Raw genomic sequence first — 25,186 nt, 5'->3', positions numbered from 1 at the left:
TGTTATTGTGCCACGATCTACCATCTGCATCTTCCACTCTGACTTCCAACACTTGGAGTTTCTTTTGCATGTTGGATATCTTTTATCATGGATTGGAATTCACCCACGATTCTCTAGTTGGCCGATACCCTGTAGGAGACCGGCTCAGAAATAAGGTCTAGGAGATTTTCCATGTATTTGCTTTGTAATGTTGGGGAAAAAAGAAAAAAAGTATTTTTAGCTTCGTAGTAATTATGTGGGTAGGTGGCTTAGGTACTTGAAACCTTCACAATTATTCACTGATTCTTTATTTTCTCTCCTAGGTCTTCCTAATAGGACACCAGTCATCAGTCCCTAAAAAGAACATATTTAGAGTCGGTAAGTAAAGAAAATTATTAAAAATACAAGACAATTCATAAAGTTAGCTCTATTTATCTTTCAGAGATCTTAACTCTCACTCTTAAGGAACATTGAGACTCTGTAGGATATTTGTCTGTCCTGGATTTCTCATTGCCTTTTCCTCAAATGTTTTATCAGGCTTTAGAGAGATAGAGATGCAGGTAGTTTTTATAAAGCAACATGAACGCTCCTTCTAATTAGTGTGACCTTGACGGAGTAGTTTAGGCAAAATGTAGGCTTGGGTTTCTATGCCAAAACAAACACCAGAATAGTGGATAATAATAATAATAATAAAACAAATTCACCTAAATACTACAACACATTTCTTCCTCCCACCCTTCTTACTGCCGCCTGCTGAAATTGGTGCACCACCACTCACCCAGGGTGCCACCATCCTCTTGGACTGTGGCACACTTAAAAGCGCTTATTATTAGCATCAACCACTCCTTCCAGCAGACATCGTCATTCACGTCCTCTTCCCACTCAGGATTCCTTTCTTCCTTCACCATTGTCAGGTCCTTCCAGGGTGTTGAAAATGGTTCTTCAGCCATGCTTCTACTTTTCTCATTCGCAAGACATGACTGTCTTTTCTGTACTTCTCTTGCCTTCTTCTCCCAGTTTTAAATGTGAATCCTCTTTTACTTTTCCTGTCCGTCCCTCTGCCTTTTTCTCCCCCACCCCATCTTGGCTGGTGCTCTCTCTTTTTCCACCCTTTGACGCTGTTGACATTGTCTTTTTTTTCTTTCCATGGACACATGGATCATCTCAGCAGGGTAAGTGATTTTCTTTGTTCATTTGACTGATTTCCTCACATTCACTTTCCAGAGTCTTATGTTTACTTGCTTGTAGTAAGGTAAATGATATGACCACTAAGTCTATTTGGATATTCAACTCCTCTTTTAATTCCAGTGTTCTGTTCAGTTTGTCCTGTCTCATAACACTCTCTGCCTGCAGTGGAGGATAAGCCTAGGGTCCACCTCAGCTGTGGGACCTCCACTTTTAGGTGGTGTTTGTCTGATTATTGGTATCTCGCCAAGGGAGGGGGCAATCAGTTAACTCAAATGAGATCTCAGCCAAACCAGTCCCCATATCTGAAGGACTGGTTTCTCATAGGATCACCCAAAAAGTCCATATTTCACTAAAGGCCAAGTCCGTCCAGCGGTGAACAGCAGTATCCTGTGGTGGACCCTCCACAGGTCAATACTTCCTTTTCCAAGTCACAACAACTCACTGCATATGCATCAAGAAGACGGGGGTGAGCAGCCCGACCCCTCACCACTCGTTTCATGGGCTCCTATAGTGTACTATGTTGTGGGTACAGTATATAGGGCACTCTGTTTCTCCAAAGTGTGGGGGTCAACAACCAGCAAGCCTTGGGTCTTCAGAAAGGGGGACCATGCCATGGCCCAGATAGGATTCTGATGCTTGTCTGTGGTGTCGGCAGGAGGTTGCTCACATCAAATCTGGCTCCACTGGCTACAGGCCACGCAGCCCCCAACCCTGCAACTCGTAACTTCACTTGCCACATAATAATTATATGCTTAATGGAGTTATTATGCAGTACTTTTGTAACAAAGGTAAGACCTGTGGCAATACTTTTTTCGGCATAACTAATCATACTGGTATTAGTAAAGCTTGGTTCTGCTAGATATGTTAATAAAATAAAATGCATTAAATCAATACCCTGTATGAGTGGATTATAGGTCTAAGTAAAGGCTGCATTTAAAACATAGATTTTCCTTCTAAACTGCATGACCTGCACTTGCTTGACTTGCTAACATCAACAAATTCCAAACTGCCATAGCTCTGCTGAAATGTTTCTTTCATGACTTTTCACGACGCAAACTTCTTATTCTAACAAAGAAAGGTCCATGCGGCTACACCGTCCATACGTAATGAAATCAGATATTGAAAACACTAGTCTTGAAAAAGTCACGAGGGTAACGAAACGTGTTGGCTATCGATTACAAAAATGTTTTGTGACGAACGAATGCTTCTGCAAATACACAAGTTCAAAACTGACCTACTTTCTACAGACCCTAAGTTTGGAAGGTGCTTTTCTTTTATTTCTCGACTTCTTTTGAGTGCTACGATATCTTCTGATGTGAAACCCTAGGTCTGGCAAAGGCTTTAAGTCAGTGCTGAGTATAATAAACCATACTAATTCTGTAAAGTCATACATCCTACAGTTCAAAGTTTTCCTGTGTTCTTAAAACGAAACTTGAATTACAAGAAATAAATATTTCATAAAGAATCTTACTGAGTTATCGCATTGGGATTAAATTGACTGTTGTGTGTGGGCACATTCCTTAATGGAATTTGTGGCTAATGACGCGAGGGAGTTCCAATGTCCACGACGTTGGAATTCTCTTGTGGGCAGTTGAGCCAGGATGTTCGTCTGTACGGACCTGTTCCTAAAAGAATTAGTACTCACCTCGGATCCGATTCATCTATTGACGTTTACACTACTACATTGACTGCATTTATTTTTTCAGAGCGCTTGCGCTTTAGTCCTGTCTGGGAATTTGACTAGATTGTCTTCAGGGGTGAACAGTTTACACTAAAAGTACTTAACTACCACGGAGTTGGGTAACGATAACTCCTATGAAAATTGCTGTTGTACTGCAAGACTGACATAAGGTTGACAAAGAACGTGTGCAGCAAAGGGAGGCAACCAAGAAGTGTGTCACAGAAGGCCTAGTCCAGAGTTTGGCTAATCTGAAAATAACGTCTATTTTAAATATGCGAAACTGTGCTCTGAGAGTACCCCACAAAAACAATTCGTGTGTGCTTTCTCTAAGCAGGGAAACGATCCCAGCTCCTCGGCCGGTAATATGATGAGGTGTAATAATCACTTTGTGCAGTGGGCCACGCACGAAGAACGCACCTTCCGCACCGCTCCGGCAACCACTGCCACGCACCAGACCAACAACCCGGGCCTGCGCACCACAGCCCTGCGACGTCACCAGGTAACGTGCTGCGTCGCACCGCCCCGGCGCCGCTCATTCTTCGGAAGCCTCCTTCGCACGGAGGGGCTGTGGAGGGTCGGTCGCAGCTAGAGGGAGCTGTGGAGATCCAAGCCCCTCTGGAAGCAGGTGAGAACGGCGCCCGCCGTGCACCCTGGGAGTCTGGCGGCTTGAGGGAGGGGGTAGGCCTTAAGAACAATGAGAGGGGCGGCAGTCGGTGGCTGATTGCGGCACCGAGTGAGGGGCATGTTCACGAAAGGCATAGTGCTGTCCACTCCGAGTTAAAGGGGTTTGAAAGCTGACACTTCTTTGAGGGAGCCGGCTCGCAGGATGTGACAGGAAGCTCGGACGCACAGTTTGTTGTGTCCTATTCTGCCAGGCTACTGCGTTAATCACCTGATGCAGCACGAACAGCTGAGCGCTCTGTGCGTACACAGGACATGATGGGACAGTGGCCTCAGTTACACTGTGGCAGGGAAACGATTATGTAACAGCATTGACTGAGGCTGCCTGAACAAGAAAAAATTCAGGGACACGCGGTTTCACAGAGGAAACGGAAATAATTTTCAAGTGAAAGTCAGATTATGTGATTTTGATTTTTGGTATTACTGATGTAGAGCTCTCTTTCGAGGCAAAGATAAATCGGCTATCTTCATCATGCATTTTTATTTTAAAAATGTTGAAAGGTTTACCTTTTCTCCCACCAGGTTTGAAAACAGTGATTATCTCCTTAGTCTTGTTTTAAAAAATGTTGGAGAAAGTTTTACCTTTTATACCTCCAGATTTGAAAAGAAAGGAGATTAGTTCCTTAGTCTTGACAAGAGAGCCCTAAACAAGTTACAGAAATACTGTCTGCTGTATTATTGAATAATTCCTAAATCTAAGTCCGTAGCCAACGTTTTAGTGAAGCTCAATTGGCTCCCGGTCACGAAGAGGATTGCTTTTAAGGCTCTCTGTCTGGCATTTAAAGCGCCACATGGATCAGGCCCAGAATATCTTAAAAGCAGGTTTAGCTGGTATTGTCCCAAAAGATCCTGGTGGTCTGCTGTGTCTAGGTCAGTTGTAGTTTCCAGGATTAAGAAAGTGGCCTGGGGAGGTCGTAGTTCTCTTTACTCAACATGTGTTTTGTTTAATAAACATCCTCAGCATCTAAAATGTTAGACTAATTTGCTTTGCTTTTGTAAGTACTTAAAAACTTGGATTTTTTTTCCTCTTCTCTTTAGTATGATAGGTTTAGGTGCCAGCTTTTCATTGTTATTGGTTGGAGCTTAATTCGCTAGCGCCAATACGCTCTTGGCAGGGGTGTGGAATTTAATAAAATATCTACTTGTCCATGGGACAGGTTGCTTCTTAAATCTACTTGTACTGTAAAAAAATCTACTTGTCCCTTTGGTGCCATGTAGTGCGGAGACGAATTATGGTAGCAAACTCATTATGTAAGAGCTCTGGTAATAGCCCCTCTGATTATGCCAGGGCTACTACTATAGTAGGGCTGGAATACTTGAAACCTCAATCCCCACTATAGCAATTTCTTTATTTTTCCACCTTCCGCAGATCTATAGCATCTGCGGAGGATCCAGTAAGTTACATGGCTGGAATGCCATTGAGTCTGCAAACTTACTAATTTACATGTTTTAAGGATTTTCACCAGCTCTTCTCAGATTTTTTCCCATAATGAGAGAGGTTGGAAATTTACTCCTGACAATGGCAGAAGTAGAAGTTCTTCCAGGGTTTGGGGAAAAACGTTGTTGGAGGGAAAGTGAACTTGTAAACTCTCCATAGATTTTCACATGAACAAATCTACACATGCAAATTTGCTCGTGCTAAAATACAGTTCACAATTATTTTGTAGGAGTACGATTTCCTGATCTACTTCTGTAAGTTCTTGTAAATTCATGAAAGGCACTAATTCAGGGACATATACCATGGGTGCACTTTTGTGACTTTCTTTAAGAATTGGGTTGCTGATTAGGTCTGGCGTTAACAAAGGCATTTTGTGCCACATGTACGAAAGCATTTTCCCATAGACACAGAATGGGTAAAATGCTTTGATACATTTGGCCCTTTGTTTTTATTAAACTTCTATTTCTCTCTCGGCTGGCTTTACTGTGAGTGATCGCATTGTGCTCTTCCACAAGGAGCATATTGGCACAAAGTTTTGTTTCAGTGACAGGAACTACTGTGGCAATCTGTGGCGTAACGAAACTGGAGGTGGTCCCCCTGCAAAGAACATGTAGGGGGATCCCTTCACCCTCTCTCAGCGCAGGTGCCGTGCTGAGTGGGCTCCCTGGAGGGGGGCTGCAGGCCTTTGTTAGGCCACTGGTGGCAATGTGTGCTTTTTGAGAACTTTTTTGCTTTTTGCTAATGTTTGTTACAATGGTTAGGGCCTGGCAGCTCCCACAACAATAAAGGGTTACTAAAGCCATGTCAAAACAAGACCCGCATTGACGAAACCAAAAGAATCACAAAAATGGTGGATCGGTTGGCTTTGTCAGTGCTTATTTATTTTCATGTTTCCCATAATCTCATTGAAAATGGTTACACTGATTTTCCATTAGGAATATTTTTTTTTAGAAATACTAGCGTGCATCAACACATTTTACTAAATGACGCTTGAAAGAAATAGCACCTAAAATGTCATAGTATCAAAACTATTTACAAGCGTCTACAAACATTTGCATCTAATCAGAGAGCATTCTGGTAGCGTTATACTTAACCTCACATTGTCAAACTTTTCTAACATGTATGTACACTTTTTAGTTTTTTTAAAAATGGAACCACTGTCAGTAGTGCATTGTGACCATAAAACGTTTTACAGTGCACACCCTAATAATGAAGTCTTTTCATTAATGAACCATAAATACAAGTTTGAACAGCATTCAGGTATGTGCAAATATGACTTCAACTGCAGACAGTTCACTTCTCTGTAAAATGGCAGCCAAAGAGTTTGTGCTGCAGGGGGTTGGGCCCACCTGTACTAAGGACAAAAAAAACATGAAAACTTGTTGCCCTTGGCCGGGTGTCCGGCGATAGGAATTCCACATCCCTGTCTTGGGCAGTCGCGCACACCAGAAGTTTTGTAACTCTAATCATTAACTACATTTTCGGTGACATTGAATTGATACCTAGCTGTTGATACAAATTTAATTGCAAATGTTGTAGGAAATTAAAATATATATATATATATATATATATATATATATATATATATATATATATATATATATATATATATATATATATAGTAAGGAAATGCCTCCTTGGCATGGTTACCCCCTAACTTTTTGCCTTTGCTGATGCCAAGTTATGATTTGAAAGTGTGCTGAGGCCTGCTAACCAGGCCCCAGCACCGTTGTTCTTTCCCTAAACCTGTACCTTTGTTTTCACAATTGGCACACCCTGGCATCCAGGTAAGTCCCTTGTAACTGGTACCCCTGGTACCAAGGGCCCTGATGCCAGGGAAGGTCTCTAAGGGCTGCAGCATGTCTTATGCCACCCTGGGGGGGACCCCTCACTCAGCACAGACACACTGCTTGCCAGCTTGTGTGTGCTGGTGGGGAGAAAATGACTAAGTAGAAATGGCACTCCCTTCAGGGTGCCATGCCAAACTCGCTCTGCCCATGGTATAGATAAGTCACCCCTCTAGCAGGCCTTGCAGCCCTAAGGCAGGGTGCACTATACCATAGGTGAGGGCATAGGTGCTTGAGCACTATGCCCCTACAGTGTCTACGCAAAAACTTAGACATTGTAAGTGAAGGGTAGCCACAAGAGTATATGGTCTGGGAGTCTGTCATACACGAACTCCACAGCACCATAATGGCTACACTGAAAACTGGGAAGTTTGGTATCAAACTTCTCAGAACAATAAATGCACACTGATGCCAGTGTACATTTTATTGTGAAATACACCCCAGAGGGCATCCTAGAGATGCCCCCTGAAAACATACCCAACTTCCAGTGTGGGCTGACTAGTTTTACCAGCCTGCCACTCACCAGACATGTTGCTGGCCACATGGGGAGAGTTCCTTTGTCACTCTGTGGCTAGTAACAAAGCCTGTACTGGGTGGAGGTGCTTCTCACCTCCCCCTGCAGGAACTGTAACACCTGGCGGTGAGCCTCAAAGGCTCACCCCCTTTGTTACAGCGCCACAGGGCATTCCAGCTAGTGGAGTTGCCCGCCCCCTCCGGCCACGGCCCCACTTTTGGCGGCAAGACCGGAGGAGATAATGAGAAAAACAAGGAGGAGTCACTGGCCAGTCAGGACAACCCCTAAGGTGTCCTGGGCTGAGGTGACTCTGACTTTTAGAAATCCTCCATCTTGCAGATGGAGGATTCCCCCAATAGGATTAGGGATGTGCCCCCCTCCCCTCAGGGAGGAGGCACAAAGAGGGTCTAGCCACCCTCAGGGTTAGTAGCCATTGGCTACTAACCCCCCAGACCTAAACACCCCCCTAAATTGAGTATTTAGGGGCCCCCAAAACCTAGGAAAACAGATTCCTGCAACCTGAAGACGAAGAAGGACTGCTGACCTGAAGCCCTGCAGAGAAGACTGAGACACCAACTGCTTTGGCCCCAGCCCTACCGGCCTGTCTTCCCACTTCAAGAAAAACTGCAACAGCGACGCGTCCCCCAGGGTCCAGCGACCTCTGAAGCCTCAGAGGACTACCCTGCATCTAAAAGGACCAAGAACTCCAGAGGACAGCGGCCCTGTTCCACAAAGACTGCAACTTTGCAACAAATAAGTAACTTTTAGAGACCACACATTTCCCGCCGGAAGCGTGAGACTTTCCACTCTGCATCCGAGGCCCCCGGCTCGACCTTCCGAAAACCAACACTACAGGGAGGACTCCCCGGCGACTGCGACACTGTGAGTAGCCAGAGTTGGCCCCCCCAGCGACGCCTGCAGAGGATATCCAGAGGCTCCCCCTGACCGCAACTACCTGCTTCAAAGAACCCGACGCCTGGTAAAGATACTGCACCCGCAGCCCCCAGGACCTGAAGGATCCGACTTCCAGTGCAGAAGCGACCCCCAGGTGGCCCTCTCCCTTGCCCAGGTGGTGGCTACCCCGAGGAGCCACCCCCTTGCCTGCCTGCTTCGCTGAAGAGACCCCTGGGTCTCCCATTGAAACCAATTGCAAACCCGACGCCTGTTTTGCACTCTGCACCCGGCCACCCCCGTGCCGCTGAGGGTGTACTTTCTGTGCTGACTTGTGTTCCCCCCCTCCCCCGGTGCCCTACAAAACCCCCCTGGTCTGCCCTCCGAAGTTACAGGTACTTACCTGCTGGCAGACTGGAACCGGGGCACCCCCTTCTCCAATGAAGTCTATGCGTTTTGGGCACCACTTTGACCTCTGCACCTGACCGGCCCTGAGCTGCTGGTGTGGTAACTTTGGGGTTGCCCTGAACCCCCAACGGTGGGCTACTTTGGACCCAATTTTCAACCCTGTAGGTGGTTTACTTACTTGCAAAACTAACAAATACTTACCTCCCCCAGGTACTGTTGAAATTTGCACTGTCGAGTTTTAAAATAGCTTATTGCCATTTTTGCCAAAACTCTACATGTTATTTTGCTGATTCAAAGCTCCTATGGTACCTAAGTGAAGTACCTTTCATTTGAAGTATTGATTGTAAATCTTGAACCTGTGGTTCTTAAAATAAACTAAGAAAATTTATTTTTCCATATAAAAACCTATTGGCCTGGAATTGTCTTTGAGTGTGTGTTCCTCATTTATTGCCTGTGTGTGTACAACAAATGCTCAACACTACCCTCTGATTAGCCTACTGCTCGACCACACTACCACAAAATAGAGCATTAGAATTATCTCTTTTTGCCACTATCTTACCTCTAAGGGGAACCCTTGGACTCTGTGCATGCTATTTCTTACTTTGAAATAGTGCATACAGAGCCAACTTCCTACATATATATATATATATTCATTCATTCAAGTGTCCCAAGGACGGAGAGGTATTTTTTTTTTTTCCTTTTTCCAGAGGACAGATTTTGTGTTTCGCTCAAGTAGAAAATGACCAAGGCATAAACCATGTATGCACGGTGTAGTATACTTTTTATTACCATTGTGGAGGCAGGGAAGGTACATCATGAGACACTGAAGCATTACCCTCTCTTATTCATGGTTCCTCCCCACACTCAAAAATGTGGAGCCTGGGTTTGGCCAGAACCAAGGGAACCTTACCAACCTCAGTAGTTTCTTAAACATAATTGAGACCAAGAGAAAGGAAAAGGTGGTGTGGCTTTTGTGGCTCCAAGGATACATTCTTACCTAAAATGCCCTGCAGTAGTCCAAGTGTGGGTCATAAGACGCAGTGTTCCTCACATTTATTTGTCAGAAATCTCTGGCACTTTCAGCCAGTGGCAAAAGCCTTACCATTCTGCATTCCCCCATGTCTCTTGAAAAGAATGTACTCCATATTTGTGGGTGAGCTTAATTTTTAGCTAGGAATGGACCAAATCTTTAATAATTTGAAGAATACATTGACAGTACATTGATTTGAACATGATCTAAGTTTTGATTGGGTCCTGCCCGATAAATTAGGTAGGCCCACCCCCACACATAGGGTAACTTTTCTATTTAGAGAAGTGTTTGAATCCTGGTCAGGGATGTGGAATTCCTACCGCCCCACGCCCGGGACATCTTGTTTGGGGTCAAGAGCAACAAGTTTTTATGTTTACTTTGTCCTTGGGACAAGTAGGCCCAACCCTCTGCAGCACAAACCCTTTGGCTGCCTGTTTACAGAGAGTGGAACTCACTGCAGTTGAGGTAATGTTTCCGAAAGATAATGTTGTTCGAACTTGTATTTATGGTTCATTATTTGAAAGCCTTCATTATTAGGGTGAGTGCTGTAAATAAATGTTTTAAGGTCACACTTCACTACTGACGTTGGTTCCAGTACAAAAAAAAACATATATACACGTTTGAAAAGTTTAGGCTATGAGGCTAAGTATAATGCTCCCAGAATGCTCTCTGATTAGATGCAAATGAAGTGTCATTTAGTAAAATGTGTTGATGCATGCTAGTATTTCCCAAAAATATTTCTAATGGAAAATCAGTGTAACCATTTTCAACACGATTATGGGAAGCATGAAAATAAACAAACACTGACAAAGCCAACTGATCTGACATATTTTTATAAGTCTTTTAGTTTCATCAATGCGTGTCTTGTTTTGACATGGCTTTTGTAACACTTTATTGTTGTGGGAGCTACCAGGCCCTCAACATTGTAACAAACACTGGCAAAAAAAAAAAAAAAATGTTTTTGAACTCTAAAAGCACACGTTGTCACCAGTGGCATAACAAAGGCCCCGCAGCCGCCCTCCAGGGGACCCCTTCAGCACAGCACCTGCCCTGAGTGAGTCTGGAGAGGGGGCTCCTCCATGTTCTTTGCAAAGGGGCACCCTCCAGTTTCGTTACGTCACTGATTGCCACTGTAGTTCCCGACACTGAACAAAACTACTTTGTGTGCCAATATGCTCCTTGTGGAAGAGCAGAATGCAATCACTAACAGTAAAGCCAGCCGAAAGAGAGAGAAATAGAAGTTTAATAAAAACAAAATGTCTTTGTTAACACCAGACCTAATTAGGGACCAAAACCCACATGTAGGTAGCTTTTTGCATGTCGCAAACAGCGACTTTCGCTGTTTGCGACGTGCAAAAAGCACACTGCGATGCACAAACCCAGTTTTGCGATTCGGTAACCTAGTTACTGAATCGCAAAACAGGTTTGCGACTCTCAATTAGGAAGGGGTGTCCCCTTCCTAATTGCGACTCGCAGTGCAATGTAGGATTGTTTTGGGACCGCGGGCGCAAACCAATCACAGTTTGCACCCATTTCAAATGGGTGCTAACACTTTCGCAAAAGGGAAGGGGTCCCCATGGGACCCCTTCCTCATTGTGAATGTCACTGTAAACATTTTTTCATTCAGGCAGTGGTCCTGCGGACCACTGCCTGCTCTGAAGAAATGAAAACGTTTCATTTTTCGTTTTTGTAATGCATCTCGTTTTCCTTTAAGGAAAACGGGCTGCATTACAAAAAAAACCGCTTTATTGAAAAGCAGTCACCAACATGGTGGTCTGCTGTCTCCAGCAGGCCACCATCCCTGTGAGGGCCGCCATTCGCAAGGGGGTGGCAAATTGCGACCCACCTCATGATTATTCATGAGGTGGGCATTTGCGAAGCCCTTGCGAATCACAGATGGTGTCAGGGACACCATCCTACATTAGGATTTGCGACTCGCAAATTGCGAGTCGCTCTGACTAGCAATTTGCGGGTCGCAAATCTGAACCTACCTACATGTGGCCCCAAATTCTTAAAGTCACAAAAGTGCACCCATGGTATCTGTCATACCCCTATAAAATATTTGTGAACTGTATTTTAACATGGGTAACAGGGATGTGGAATTCCTATCGCCCGACGCCCGGGACATCTTGTTTGGGGTCAAGGGCAACAAGATTTTATGTTTACTTTGTCCTTGGGACAAGCAGACCCAACCCTCTGCAGCACAAACCCTTTGGCTGCCTGTTTACAGAGAGTGGAACTTTCTGCAGTTGAGGTAATGTGTTTCCAAGAGATAATGCTGTTGGAACTTGTATTTATGGTTCATTATTTGAAAACCTTCATTATTAGGGTGAGTGCTGTAAATAAATGTTTCAATGTCACACTTCACTACTGACGTTGGTTCCAGTACAAAAAAAAAAAAAACGTGTATACACATGTTTGAAAAGTTTAGGCTATGAGGCTAAGTATAATGCTCCCAGAATGCTCTCTGATTATATGCAAATGAAGTGTCATTTAGTAAAATGTTTTGATGCATGCTAGTATTTCCCAAAAATATTTCTAATGGAAAATCAGTGTAACCATTTTCAACACGATTATGGGAAGCATGAAAATAAACAAACACTGACAAAGCCAACTGATCTGACATATTTTTATAAGTCTTTTAGTTTCATCAATGCGTGTCTTGTTTTGACATGGCTTTTGTAACACTTTATTGTTGTGGGAGCTACCAGGTCCTCAACATTGTAACAAACACTGGCAAAAACCCCCCAAAACGTTTTTGAACTCTAAAAGCACATGTTGCCACCAGTGGCATAACAAAGGCCCCGCAGCCGCCCTCCAGGGGGCCCCTTCAGCACAGCATCTGCCCTGAGAGAGTCTGGAGAGGGGGCTCCTCCATGTTCTTTGCAAAGGGGCACCCTCCAGTTTCATTACGTCACTGATTGCCACTGTAGTTCCTGACACTGAATAAAACTACTTTGTGTGCCAATATGCTCCTTGTGGAAGAGAAGAATGCGATCACTCACAGTAAAGCCAGCCGAAAGAGAGAGAAATAGAAGTTTAATAAAAACAAAATGTCTTTGTTGACACCAGACCTAATTAGGGACCAAGACCCACATGTAGGTAGCTTTTTGCATGTCGCAAACAGCGACTTTCGCTGTTTTGCGACGTGCAAAAAGCACATTGCGATGCACAAACCCAGTTTTGCGATTCGGTAACCTGGTAACCGAATCGCAAAACTGGTTTGTGACTCGCAATTAGGAAGGGGTGTTCCCTTCCTAATTGCGACTCGCAGTGCAATGTAGGATTGTTTTGCGAATGCGGGCGCAAACCAATCTCAGTTTGCACCCATTTCAAATGGGTGCTAACACTTTCACAAAAGGGAAGGGGTCCCTCTGGGACCCCTTCCCCATTGTGAATGTCACTGTAAACATTTTTTCAGAGCAGGCAGTGGTCCTGCGGACCACTGCCTGCTCTGAAAAAATGAAACGAAAACGTTTCATTTTTCGTTTTTGTAATGCATCTCGTTTTCCTTTAAGGAAAACGGGCTGCATTACAAAAAAAAACAAAAAAAAAAAACTGCTTTATTGAAAAGCAGTCACAGACATGGTGGTCTGCTGTCTCCAGCAGGCCACCATCCCTGTGAGGCCGCCATTCGCAAGGGGGTCGCAAATTGCGACCCACCTCATGAGGTGAACATTTGCGAAGCCCTTGCAAATCACAGATGGTGTCAGGGACACCATCCTACATTCGGATTTGCGACTCGCAATTTGCGGGTCACAAATCTGAACCTACCTACATGTGGCCCCAAATTCTTAAAGAAAGTCACAAAAGTGCACCCATGGTATATGTCGTACCCCTATAAAATATTTGTGAACTGTATTTTAGCATGGGTAAATACGCATGTGTAGATTTGCTCATGTGAAAATCTATTGAGCATTTGCAAGTTCATTTTTCCTCCAGCCACTTTCTTCCCAACCCTGGAAGAAGTTCTAATTCTGCCATTGTCAGGAGTAAATGTCCAACCTTTCTTATTATGGGAAAATATTAGAGAGAAGCTGGTGAAAAACTTTAAAACATGCAGGTTAGTAGGTTTGCAGACTCAAAGGCATTCCAGCCCTGGAACTATTGCTTACTGCTTCCTCCAGCCCCAGTATGCAGATCTGCAGAAAGGTGGCAAAATAAGGAAATTGCTACAGTAGGGATTGAAACTGCAAGTATTTAAGCCCTACTATGGTAGTAGCCCTGGCATAATCAGAGAGGCTATTATCAGAGCTCTTACATAATAAGATTGCTGCTATAATTTGGCGCCACACTACATGGCACCAAAGGGACAAGTAGATCTTTTTACAGGACAAGTAGATTTGAGAAGCAACCTGTCCCGTGGACAAGTAGATATTTTAATAAATTCCACACCCCTGGGTAAATACGCATGTGTAGATTTGCTCATGTGAAAATCTATTGAGCATTTGCAAGTTCATTTTCCCTCCAGCCACTTTCTTCCCAACCCTAGAAGAAGAAGTTCTAATTCTGCCATTGTCAGGAGTAAATGTCCAACCTTTCTTATTATGGGAAAATATTAGAGAGAAGCTGGTGAAAATCTTTAAAACATGCAGGTTAGTAGGTTTGTGGACTCAAAGGCATTCCAGTCCTGGAACTATTGCTTACTGCTTCCTCCAGCCCCAGTATGCAGATCTGCAGAAAGGTGGCAAAATAAGGAAATTGCTACAGTAGGGATTGAAACTGCAAGTATTCAAGCCCTACTATGGTAGTAGCCCTGGCATAATCAGAGAGGCTATTATCAGAGCTCTTACTTAATGAGATTGCTGCCATAATTTGTCGCCACACTACATGGCACCAAAGGGAGAAGTAGATCTTTTTACAGGACAAGTAGATTTGAGAAGCAACCTGTCCCCTGGACAAGTAAATATTTTAATAAATTCCACACCCCTGCCTGGTGGTTGGACTTTTATGGATCCACTTAGACTGCAGAAATTTCCTTCTCAGAAATGTGATGAAAGCTTTGATTTGTAATGTCTGCAGGACATTCTGGGTAAATAAAAGTGGTGGGATCCACGTAAGCCACACCATGCTTGGCTGCCTTGAGCATGTATTTTTTGGAAATGTCTGAAGTTGGTAGGTTTCCCTGTATGCCAGTTGCCACTGGGCCCAAATACTGCTGCTACCCATACCCTCAGAAAGATTGAAATTTCAAGGGAAAATCTTGGTGTCTCCACGTTGCAGTTTTGCACCTGTACTATCGCAGGTGGTAGTCCCACTCCCCCAAGTGGGGTACCATTTTTATCAAGAAATGTGTGGAACACTGGGTAGTAGGACTTTTTTCAGTCTCTGCAGATTACAGAACTTTCCCTCTCATAAATGTGAGAACAATCCATTTTACCCGTAGTTAGATGTTTTCAGGATATTTTGAGTAAGAAAAAGTGGTGCTTTCCATGTAAGCGACTCTATTCTGGATTCCTCAGTGTGTCTAGTTTTCAGAAATTCCAAGGGGTAGTAGGTTTCCCTGGGTGACTGCCCATCCTCGACCCAATGCTGCACCTACCCCCATCCCCAGACAGATCGAAGTGCCAAGGAAAAATACTGAAGGGTCCATGTTGCACTTTGCAACATTTTTTTCTGTCATGGGTGATAGGCTCAGCCGCGCAGATGGAGTACAGTTTTAAACAAGATAAATTTGGTAATACAGAGTAGAAGAATATTTGTTGTTATCTATAGAATTTGTCTTAATTTTTGGCCTCCAAATGTAATACTGCTTGCAGGAAACAACCCATTTTGCAAAAAACCCACTGAATTACGACAGTATAAGCACATAAAAAATGTATAAGACATCCTTTAGACCCATTTTTCACTCAGTAGATTTTACCTTATTAATTCAGGCATGGTTGGCACACAATGCAATACATTATAATCTCTGACTTGCTTGGTGGTTCTGGGTAGGAGTTATTTATGGACAACCAATAGATGTAGATTTCCGTGAGGAATCTGAAGGGCGTAGTGTTACTTGTGTAGCTTAGCTATCAGGGCAAAACATTACAGATGAAGCAATTGTCACATATCTAGTTGTTTCCTACTTTCTCTTTGATTTCAAGGAATAGTTTATTTGAGAACCTGTGACTGATCTATACAAATAACTTGCGGAATTCATAATTTTGTCTGGTTTTCAGACACGTATTGCTTTCCAGTTTCACTAGTGGTTTAACAATTCTTCCTCCCAATCACAAAAATAATAAATAGTAACACCACTTTGAAAATTGCTGTAACAGTGGTGAAAAAATGGTAAGAGTCTGATCTCCGCACATCAAACCTTTTGTTGATGCCATTTTTAGGATGAAACACATACTTGTACATCATTTTCCCATTTTTTTATATTACTGCATTTTGGCTATGTTCCTGTAACCCCCAATGCCCCCCAGTGGAATCTACAAATGTTGGGTACCTTGGTACCTTTAGAATCCAGATCATGTGGGGAAAGAAATTATGCAAATTTGGACTGGGTGTCTTTTTTTTTTTTTGGGAAAGAAACTTATGAAGACTTAAGCGTAAACGACTCCAAATATAAAAAGGGCTCCATACTGAGATGAGGGAGGAGTGTTGGCATCAGCATTTAAGTGGTTAAATATATATCGTTAAATTAAGTTGTTTATTAGTATAACTATTATGCATTTAGGGACAAGTTATGATTTTGAGTCTGGGGTCATGAATTCTGGTTGCTAGCAGACCATAACTAGCGAATTTCTGGAAGTTTTATTACTTAATTTTGAACTTCAATGCCACCTTAACTTTTTTCCCAGTGAAAATATATATGTGGCAAAGTTGTGCTTAAGTATCTTTTGGTTCAAGTATAACTTTGGTGGTGTTTGAATCTGAACAAAACGTTCAATTTATATAGTGTAATTGTCAACATTTTCAAGCATGACAGGTTTTTGTAGGGGTGTGTGAAATTCGTGCAGTTCCTGTTTGCATAATTGAGAAAAATTGAAAAATAAGTACACAAAATAACGCATAATTATATGAAATGCGTCTCCTGCACCTAATGTTAAAAACACATTTCATATTAAAAAAGTAGTGTGAAACAGAAAGCTGCACTGCACAAGCTCGCTCCCATTTTAGTTATTCCAGATGGCTCCTGCCTAGCTATACAACGTTTCCCTGTTTCCTAGGCCCATCCACTCCATTTCTGTCCACTTGTCCTTCTTTTTTTTTTTTCAACTTTATTTTCACTTTTTGTTGCTTTTTGACTACTCCGTGTCCTTTTTTTCCATCTTTTGTCCCGTTTGACTTTTTATTTTATTTTATATATTCCCCTTTTTCTATAGAGTTTTCTATATTCCCTAACTATAGCAGAGTGAGGCAGTGCTGCTGGGCCCCCCGATCCCTTGGTGGTTGCCCACTGCGCAAGGGGTAATGCCCCACCAAGTTTTAACCCCTTCTGTGCCGAGGACGTAGTGGTTACGTCCTTTGGCACAGTGCTGCTGTGCCGAGGACGTAACCACTACGTCCTCGGCACACAGCCCAGAGGGAGTGCTCTCACTCCCTCTGTGTGCTTCCCCCCCCCCCCCATCCCCACCAAAGGCAGGGCCGCTCCCAGGGGGGGCATTTTTTTGGGAAGGCCTTTTCTGCCCCCCTTGGGGCAGATCGGCCTATTATTAGACCGATCTGCCCCCGGGGGGGCAAAAACCTCTAGACACCAGGGATCCTTTTTTTTTTTTTTTTTTTTTTTTTTTTTTTTGTGTTTCAGGTGTGGGGAGCGGCCCCTTAGGCAAGGGTCGCTCCCATAGGGGGCAAATTATATTTAGGCCATTTCTGATTGGCCTATTTTTATAAGGCCAATCTGCCCCCAAGGGGGGTAGAAACCACTAGACACCAGGGAGTTTTTGTTTTTTGTTTTTTGTTTTTCACGTAAGGGGAGCGGTTAGGCAAGGGTTGTTCCCCTGGGGGGCAAATTTATTTTAGGCCATTTCTGCCCCCCCCAGGGGGGGCAGAAACCTCTAGGTGCCAGGGCATTTTTTTTTTGTGTGTTGGTTTTTTTTTGTTTGTTTTTTCAGAGATGGGGAGCGGCCCATCAGGCAAGGGTGGCTCTCCTGGGGGGCAAATTGTATTTAGACCATTTCTGCCCCCCTTGGGGCAGATTGGCCGATTTTAGGTCCATCTGCCCCCAAGGGGCAGAAACCACTAGACACCGGGGATTTTTTTTTTTTTGGCGCCAATGTCACGCAGGGGGAGCGACCCCGTAGGCAAAGGTCGCTCCCGGGTGGGTTTGGGGTGTGGAGGGGCAAATTTATTTTAGGCCATTTCTGCCCCCCCTGGTGCCGGCTGAGCTAGAGGCCAAAATGCACAGGTAGGCACGGTTTTCTATGAAAGTAATCAATGAGGCCAATCTGCCCCCAAGGGGGGTAGAAACCACTAGACACCAGGGAGTTTTTTTTTTTCATTTTTTTTTTCACGTAAGGGGAGCGACCCCTTAGGCAAGGGTTGTTCCCCTGGGGGGCAAATTTATTTTAGGCCATTTCTGCCCCCCATGGGGGCAGATCAGCCTATTGTAATTAGGCCGATCTGCCCCCAAGGGGGGCAGAAACCACTAGGCACCTGGGATTTTTGCTGTTGTTGTTGTTTTACAGATTGGGAGCGTCCCCTTAGGCAAGGGTCGCTCTCCTGGAGGGGCAAATTGTATTTAGGCCATTTCTGCCCGCTTTGGGGGCAGATCGGCCGATTATAGGTCAGTCTGCCCCCAAAGGGGGCAGAAACCACTAGGCACCAGGGATCTTTTTTTTGGCGCCAATGTCACGCAGGGGGAGCGACCCCGTAGGCAAGGGTCGCTCCGGGGGGGGGAGTGGGGGCAAATTTATATTAGGCCATTTCTGCCCCCCCCCGGGACCGGCTGAGCTAGAGGCCAAAATGCACAGGTAGGCACTGTTTTCTATGAAAAAATGTGATGCGTCCACATTGCGGTTTGGGGCATTTCCTGACGCGGGCGCTAGACCTACCCACACAAGTGAGGTATAATTTTTATCGGGAGACTTGGGGGAACGCTGGGTGGAAGGAAATTTGTGGCTCCTCTCTGATTCCAGAACTTTCTGTCACCAAAATGTGAGGAACATGTGTTTTTTTTTAGCCAAATTTTGAGGTTTGCAAAGGATTCTGGGTAACAGAACCTGGTCAGAGCCCCACAAGTCACCCCATCTTGGATTCCCCTAGGTCTCTAGTTTTAAAAAATGCAGAGGTTTGGTAGGTTGAGCTAGAGGCCAAAATCTACAGGTAGGCACTTTGCAAAAACCACCTCTGTTTTCTTAAAAAAAATGTGATGTGTCCACGTTGCGTTTTGGGGCATTTCCTTTCGCTGGCGCTAGGCCTAACCACACAAGTGAGGTATCATTTTTATCGGGAGACTTGGGGGAACATAGATTAGCAAAACAAGTGTTATTGCCCCTTGTCTTTCTCTACATTTTTTCCTTCCAAATATAAGAGAGTGTGTAAAAAAGACATCTATTTCAGTAATGCCCTGTAATTCACATGCTAGTATGGTCACCCCGGAATTCAGAGATGTGCAAATAACCACTGCTTCTCAACACCTTATTTTGTGCCCTTTTTGGAAATACAAAGGTTTTCTTGATAGCTATTTTTCACTCTTTATATTTCAGCAAATGAATTGCTGTATACCCGGTATAGAGTGAAAACGCACTGCAGGGTGCAGCTCATTTATTGGCTCAGGGTACCTAGGGTTCTTGATGAACCTTCAAGCCCTATATATCCCCGCAACCAGAGGAGTCCAGCAGACGTAAAAGGATATTGCTTTCGAAAATGTGACATTGCAGGAAAAAGTTACAGAGTAAAACATAGAGAAAAAGTGATGTTTTTTTCACCTCAATCTCAATATTTTTCTTTTTCAGTTGTTATTTTCTGTAGGAAACCCTTGTAGGATCCACACAAATGACCCCTTGCTGAATTCAGAATTTTCTCTACTTGTTTCAGAAATGTTTAGGTTTCTGGGATCCAGCATTGGTTTCACGCCCATTTCTGTCACTGACTGGAAGGAGGCTGAACGCACAAAAAATTGTGAAAATGGGCTATGTCCCAGTAAAATGCCAAATTTGTGTTGAAAATTGTGTTTTCTGATTCAAGTCTGCCTGTTCCTGAAAGCTGGGAAGCTGGTGATTTTAGCACCGCAAACCCTTTGTTAATGCCATTTTCAGGGAAAAAACCCACAAGCCTTCTTCTGCAGCCCCTTTTTCCCATTTTGTTGAAAAAAATGAAATTTTCACTGTATTTTGGCTAATTTCTTGGCCTCCTTCTGGGGAACCCACAAAGTCTGGGTACCTCTAGAATCCCTAGGATGTTGGGGAAAAAAGGATGCAAATTTGGCGTGGGTAGCTTATGTGAACAAAAAGTTATGAGGGCCTAAGCGCGAACTGCCCCAAATAGCCAAAAAAAGGCTCGGCACAGGAGGGGGAAAAGGCCTGGCAGCGAAGGGGTTAATAAGTTTGCAGCACTATTTTGTTTTTGTGCAGCACCATCTCCTCCTCATGCTGGCGGCAAGCAGCAGGCCATGAAAATGGTAACAATTGGTAGATTGCAAGTTGTGACGTGGGAGAGCGCTGCACAGTATGCACCAACCTGCAGGTGATGTACTGCTGAGCTGACCTAATAGACCAGGAGGAGGACCTACTTGGCATTGAGGTGGCAGAGCTAGGTAAGTCATGTTTTCATTTTATATTTATTTCTTTTCAGGGGGCATTATTTATATCACAGTTAAGTTTAATTGATATTTATTATATGTACATAAATATATATAAATATGTATCACATGTACACATTTTGTACATAAGTAAATGTATCTAATATATAAATACATATTTTATAAATACAAATGAGTATAATACACAAAGTATATGTGTAGATATATATACACAGATGGGGCTAAAGTATATATTCATATTTTATATCTATATGGTTGTATTTTAGTTATTTATTTGCCTGCTGTCAGAATCCCTTTCAGATGGCCATGGGGACACACGAGCTACTGGGCCCAACTGTTGTGGTTAAGATCTTTTATTGCTGATGTCCTGGACCCTATCTACTACGGCTCGTGAGCAACTGGGCCAAGTACCGTTTCTGTGCTTGGCTCTCAGTGGTAGGTGTGGACGAGCAGTCAAAAGGTTCCCTTGGGGGGGGGAAGTGTAGATACAGAGTAGTGAACGAAACTCATAGCTCAAAGTGCACTCAGTAATGTCAGTAAATCAATGTCCAGACAAATGCTTATTTTTATATTAAAAAATAAGTATTTTATTTCTAACTTTATACATTTAAAGAAGTATTGCAATAACACAATCCCCTTGAGTTGGAGGCTCTAATGTTTTACTGGGAATTCTCTGTCCCACTCTCTTCCTTTTAGTGCAGTTGGGTTATTCCCCATTCACTAGAGGCCACAACCATGGAATGCTCAGTAGTAGGCCTTAGTCAAGAGTCCACTCTGATTCTTAGGAAACAGTCAAGTGTCCAAGTGCCACATCACCACAGAGTTCCCCGGAGCCTGACAGACCTGTATCAAGTCTTAACTGCCACGTTTTCTCTGTGACAACTGATGCATGTATTAAGGTAATCTCTCCTTGAAACCAAGCCCGGATACCAATCCTTTTTTAATTATCCATCTTCCTATGTTTCTGTCTCATCCTCTCTTTCTTTGACAGTAATTTTGAGAAGAATGGGTATTTTGCTCAGTGCCTACTCATACCGATCACCCACTTTCCCATTCAGTCCCAGCTAGTCCACAATCCCATCTTGGCACATATCACATTCCTCTAACAGTTTCTGCCTAAGTATCATCTTCTCGTAGTTTCCATTACATTGTTCCTTCTTCTACATTCCATTAGCCACACAACTAATCCTACTATATTTGACATTGACCCAACCTGCCCATAGCCAAACCTAAATCTAGCCCAAGCTCTGATGTTCTAGTACACCTTACCTTACCCATTACTCACTTGCTCTGTTGCTCAGGAATAAAATATGTTGTACATTTAATGAATTTGTGGTGGAGGATGTAGTGTGGGACTCAGTCTAGAGACTCCGGGTGGATTCAGGAGGGAGTAGGATAAGAGCAGGGGCTCTGGAATTGTTATGACATGCCATTAGTTGTCCAAAAATAATTAAAAAAAATGCTGCCCTTCAGGTTGGCTCAATAAGTGTTGCAGAGTATATACAGGGCTCGAAAAATCTACTGGACTACTTGCTATGGCAAGTTTTATTTTATGAGGTCGAGCTACTTTTAGATTCCACTGGTCCCTTCTGGCCAGTGGGCAAATAACAGGCATTCGGTTCAGTCAGAAACTGAATTAGCAATTAAGATACCTTTAAATATTGTTCTTGTCACATTTCTGTGTTCAGAGATAGAGGTAAAAGGTCATTTTGTTTTCTTGCAATGCAAACACTTTTCCTTGTGACTGCAGAGTTCCAGGATTTTGTACGTGAACTGTCTGACCTATGTTAAATGAAAGGCTCTTGGTGTGAGGTTTTTCCTAACATAAAACATTTATATAACTAAGTCACTTTTACAAACTTTTCAAAATATATTTCAGTAGCTGTGAAAGACTGTTTTTTGTACTTCTGTGTGATGAAAAAATATGTTAATAGGATGAAAAAAAAGTCTGAACACTTTACTTGATGATGTGCAAATGATAAATGTTTTCTGAAACCCAGTTTTCACAGCTTATTGTTAATACATTCTATAGTTTTATCAGTAAAGATGCAAGTTAGTGGGAAGGTTTTTGGATATTTCTTGGAAATTTACTGTCTGTAATTAACAGTGCGATACCAGTAATATATTTATTAAAAGGGAGTGGTTAAACGTAAACTGAAAAATACTCCTACTCTGATGGCAAAGCTATTAGTAAACTAAGAGGCTAGATTTATTAAACATGGAGCAAACATTTAGGCGCTCATTACAACTTCGGCGGTCTTTCACAAAGACTGCCGAAGCTGCAGGTGCCAGTATACCGCCAGTGGCGGTATATCTGGCTCCCTATTATGACTGTTCTGCTGGTCCAGCAGACGGTAACAGTGTTTCCGTCCGCTGGCCCAGCGGAAAAGTCACATCAACATTGCTGCCGGCTCGTAATAGAGCCGGCGGCAATGTTGATGTGCAGCGGGTCCAGTAGCACCGGTCGCACATTTCACTGTGGAAGCCTGGCGGTATGTTGGAGGGGCCGGCGGTATGGCCTTGGCTTTTGCTCCAGGGTCATAATAGCTGGTGGAACACCGCCAGCCTGTTGGCGGTGTTACTGCCAGCTTGCCACCAGGGCCGTAATGAGGCCTTTAGTGTATTTAATCAAACAAAACAGGATTTTTTTTTTTTTTTTACAGCAGAAATAGAGAATGAAGAAAAAGACAATTGTAAAATAAATATTTGCCTAGGATCACACAATTTGAGAGCCATTTCCGTGTCAAGTACATTACAGTTAGGTCGAGTAGATTATTCAAGCTACTCGACCTGCAGGTCTAGTAACATTTGAATGATTTTTTGAGGCCTGATATATCATTGCCAATTAAATTGTGCTGCATAGATTTACACACAGAAAAACCACCAGGGAGACCAATTTTGTCTGCCTGCGGGTCTATTTTAGGACCCTTAGCGCAATTTGTGGACGTTTTTTTAAAAACCTTTTGTCACCCAAACTCATTCATATGTCTGCGATTCCATGGACATGATCAACAAGATAGAAGCGTGTCCCTTTAATGAGAACACACAGTTGTTGGTCACATTTGACATAGAATCACTATATACGAACATCCCCCAAGATGAATCAATAGAGGTGATCAGGAAAGTGCTAGACACCAATATTGGGCCAAAAAAATACCCCCACAGAATTTCTAGTCTCCCTAGCCACACTATGCCTCAAACAGAATTTCTTCAAATACAAAGGAAACTGGTACCGACCAATTAAAGGTGTAGCTATGGGGTGCAGCTTTGCACCTAAAATAGCTAATTTAGTTATGGACTGCTTCAAACAGGAGTGGATTTATTCACACTCCAATCCCTTCGAAAAAAACATCAAGAAATGGTATAGATATATCGACGATGTGTTGATGATCTGGGAGGGTACAGAAGAAGTGCTCAGTTTGTTCCATGATTGGCTGAACCAACGTACAGCTAATTTCAAGTTCACTATAAGTAAAGATAACAAAAGAATACATTTTCTCGACCTGTGGATCCTAGCAAGAAACGGGCAATTAGAAGTAAGTCTCTATAGGAAACCTACATACCGTAACACGCTACTGCATTTCTCAAGTGGACATCCGAGGAGAGAATCTGCCATATGGTCAGTTTCTCCGGATCTGGAGGAATTGCAGTGATAAAGAGGATTACTTCCACAAAGCTTTGGAGCTAAAAGAAAAATTGATACACAGAGGCTATCCTAAAAAGCTAGTGAAAGCAGCGTCTAAAAAAGCCTGGTATACCCCCAGGGAGACACTTCTAGTTCCTAAAGTAAAGAAAAAAGAAACTCCTCTTACCTGCGTCATCACATTCAGCCCCAAGGCCAATAAAATTCGTTCCATCATAGAGAGGAACTGGAAAATAGTTGAAAACCTAGTCATAACAAAACCCCTGTTTGCATTAAAAAAGCCAGAAGTTTAAAAGACCAGTGGGTGAGAGCAGCTAACACACATACACAAAGAAGTGGGCTCAGAACAATGTTGCAGTTACCAGCCATTCAAGGCCATTTCAGATGCTGTAAATGTTTGGCGTGCCAGTATACACGAGATTCGAAAGAGGTGGTACTAAATGTAAAAGATCACTTCCAAAGAGATTTTTCTAATTGTAACACTAAAAATTTCGTTTACTGCATTATGTGTCCTTGCGAAAAAGTATATATCGGACAAACTTCCCAATTGGTCAAGACTCAAATTTTGCAACATAGATCAAGGATAAAATGTGCGCCGTTGGTGGAACATTTTACTGAATCCAAACATACAGCAGAGGATATGCACTGGACAGTGTTGGCTGTGGTACAAGCCAAGCTAGATGGACAATCCACAATGAATAAACTGTTGAGACTGGAAGCAAGGCTAATTGAAAACTACCAAACAGCCCGTCAAGGGCTAAATGACATTGAGGAACTCTGGGCACTGATTTAGAAAATGTAAAACTGTACCTTTCTGTTTTCCTTCCCCTGTGTATAACTTTACAAAATTACAGGTTACACTGTGCTTACGCAAGCACCGCAACATGTGTATGTAGGATTATTTCCAGACACTACATCTTCCACACACGGTTCTCCCTAGGGATCGCTCTGCTCTAATTCTATGTAGCAAGTACACTCGTCACGTTAATGCACCCCCCGATTCTCTTAGTCCTTTACATGTTGCAGTTTGGTTTCAGAAAAATAAGGGGAGGTTGATTGTCCGAGAGTAAGAACAAGAATCAGATTGCAGTGTTGGCCCACAATGGCTGAAAGTTTTTTTTGGTATAGACGCACTGCAGATTTGGTAGTACTAGCACCGTAATGAGCAGCGATTCTCTTTTTGATTTGCACTT

General features: G+C 43.2%; 1 protein-coding gene across 2 annotated transcripts in view; it reads left to right on the top strand.

Moving 5' to 3' along the window:
• Positions 1-3,352: 3,352 nt before the first annotated feature.
• Positions 3,353-25,186, top strand: part of KCTD21 (potassium channel tetramerization domain containing 21) — a 60,139-nt gene continuing 38,305 nt past the window's right edge. The window contains exons 1-2 of one of the 2 annotated variants that reach the window (XM_069235941.1): positions 3,353-3,473; positions 20,163-20,344. The gene's annotated coding sequence lies outside the window, so the exon portion shown is untranslated. The remainder of the gene's footprint in view (positions 3,474-20,162; positions 20,345-25,186) is intronic. The other variant, XM_069235942.1, reaches the window with a different exon arrangement.

Source organism: Pleurodeles waltl, chromosome 5, assembly GCF_031143425.1.
Source record: "Pleurodeles waltl isolate 20211129_DDA chromosome 5, aPleWal1.hap1.20221129, whole genome shotgun sequence".
NCBI lineage: Eukaryota > Metazoa > Chordata > Amphibia > Caudata > Salamandridae > Pleurodeles > Pleurodeles waltl.
Note: the sequence above shows the minus strand (reverse complement) of the source record. Positions and strands in the feature narration are given on the sequence as shown.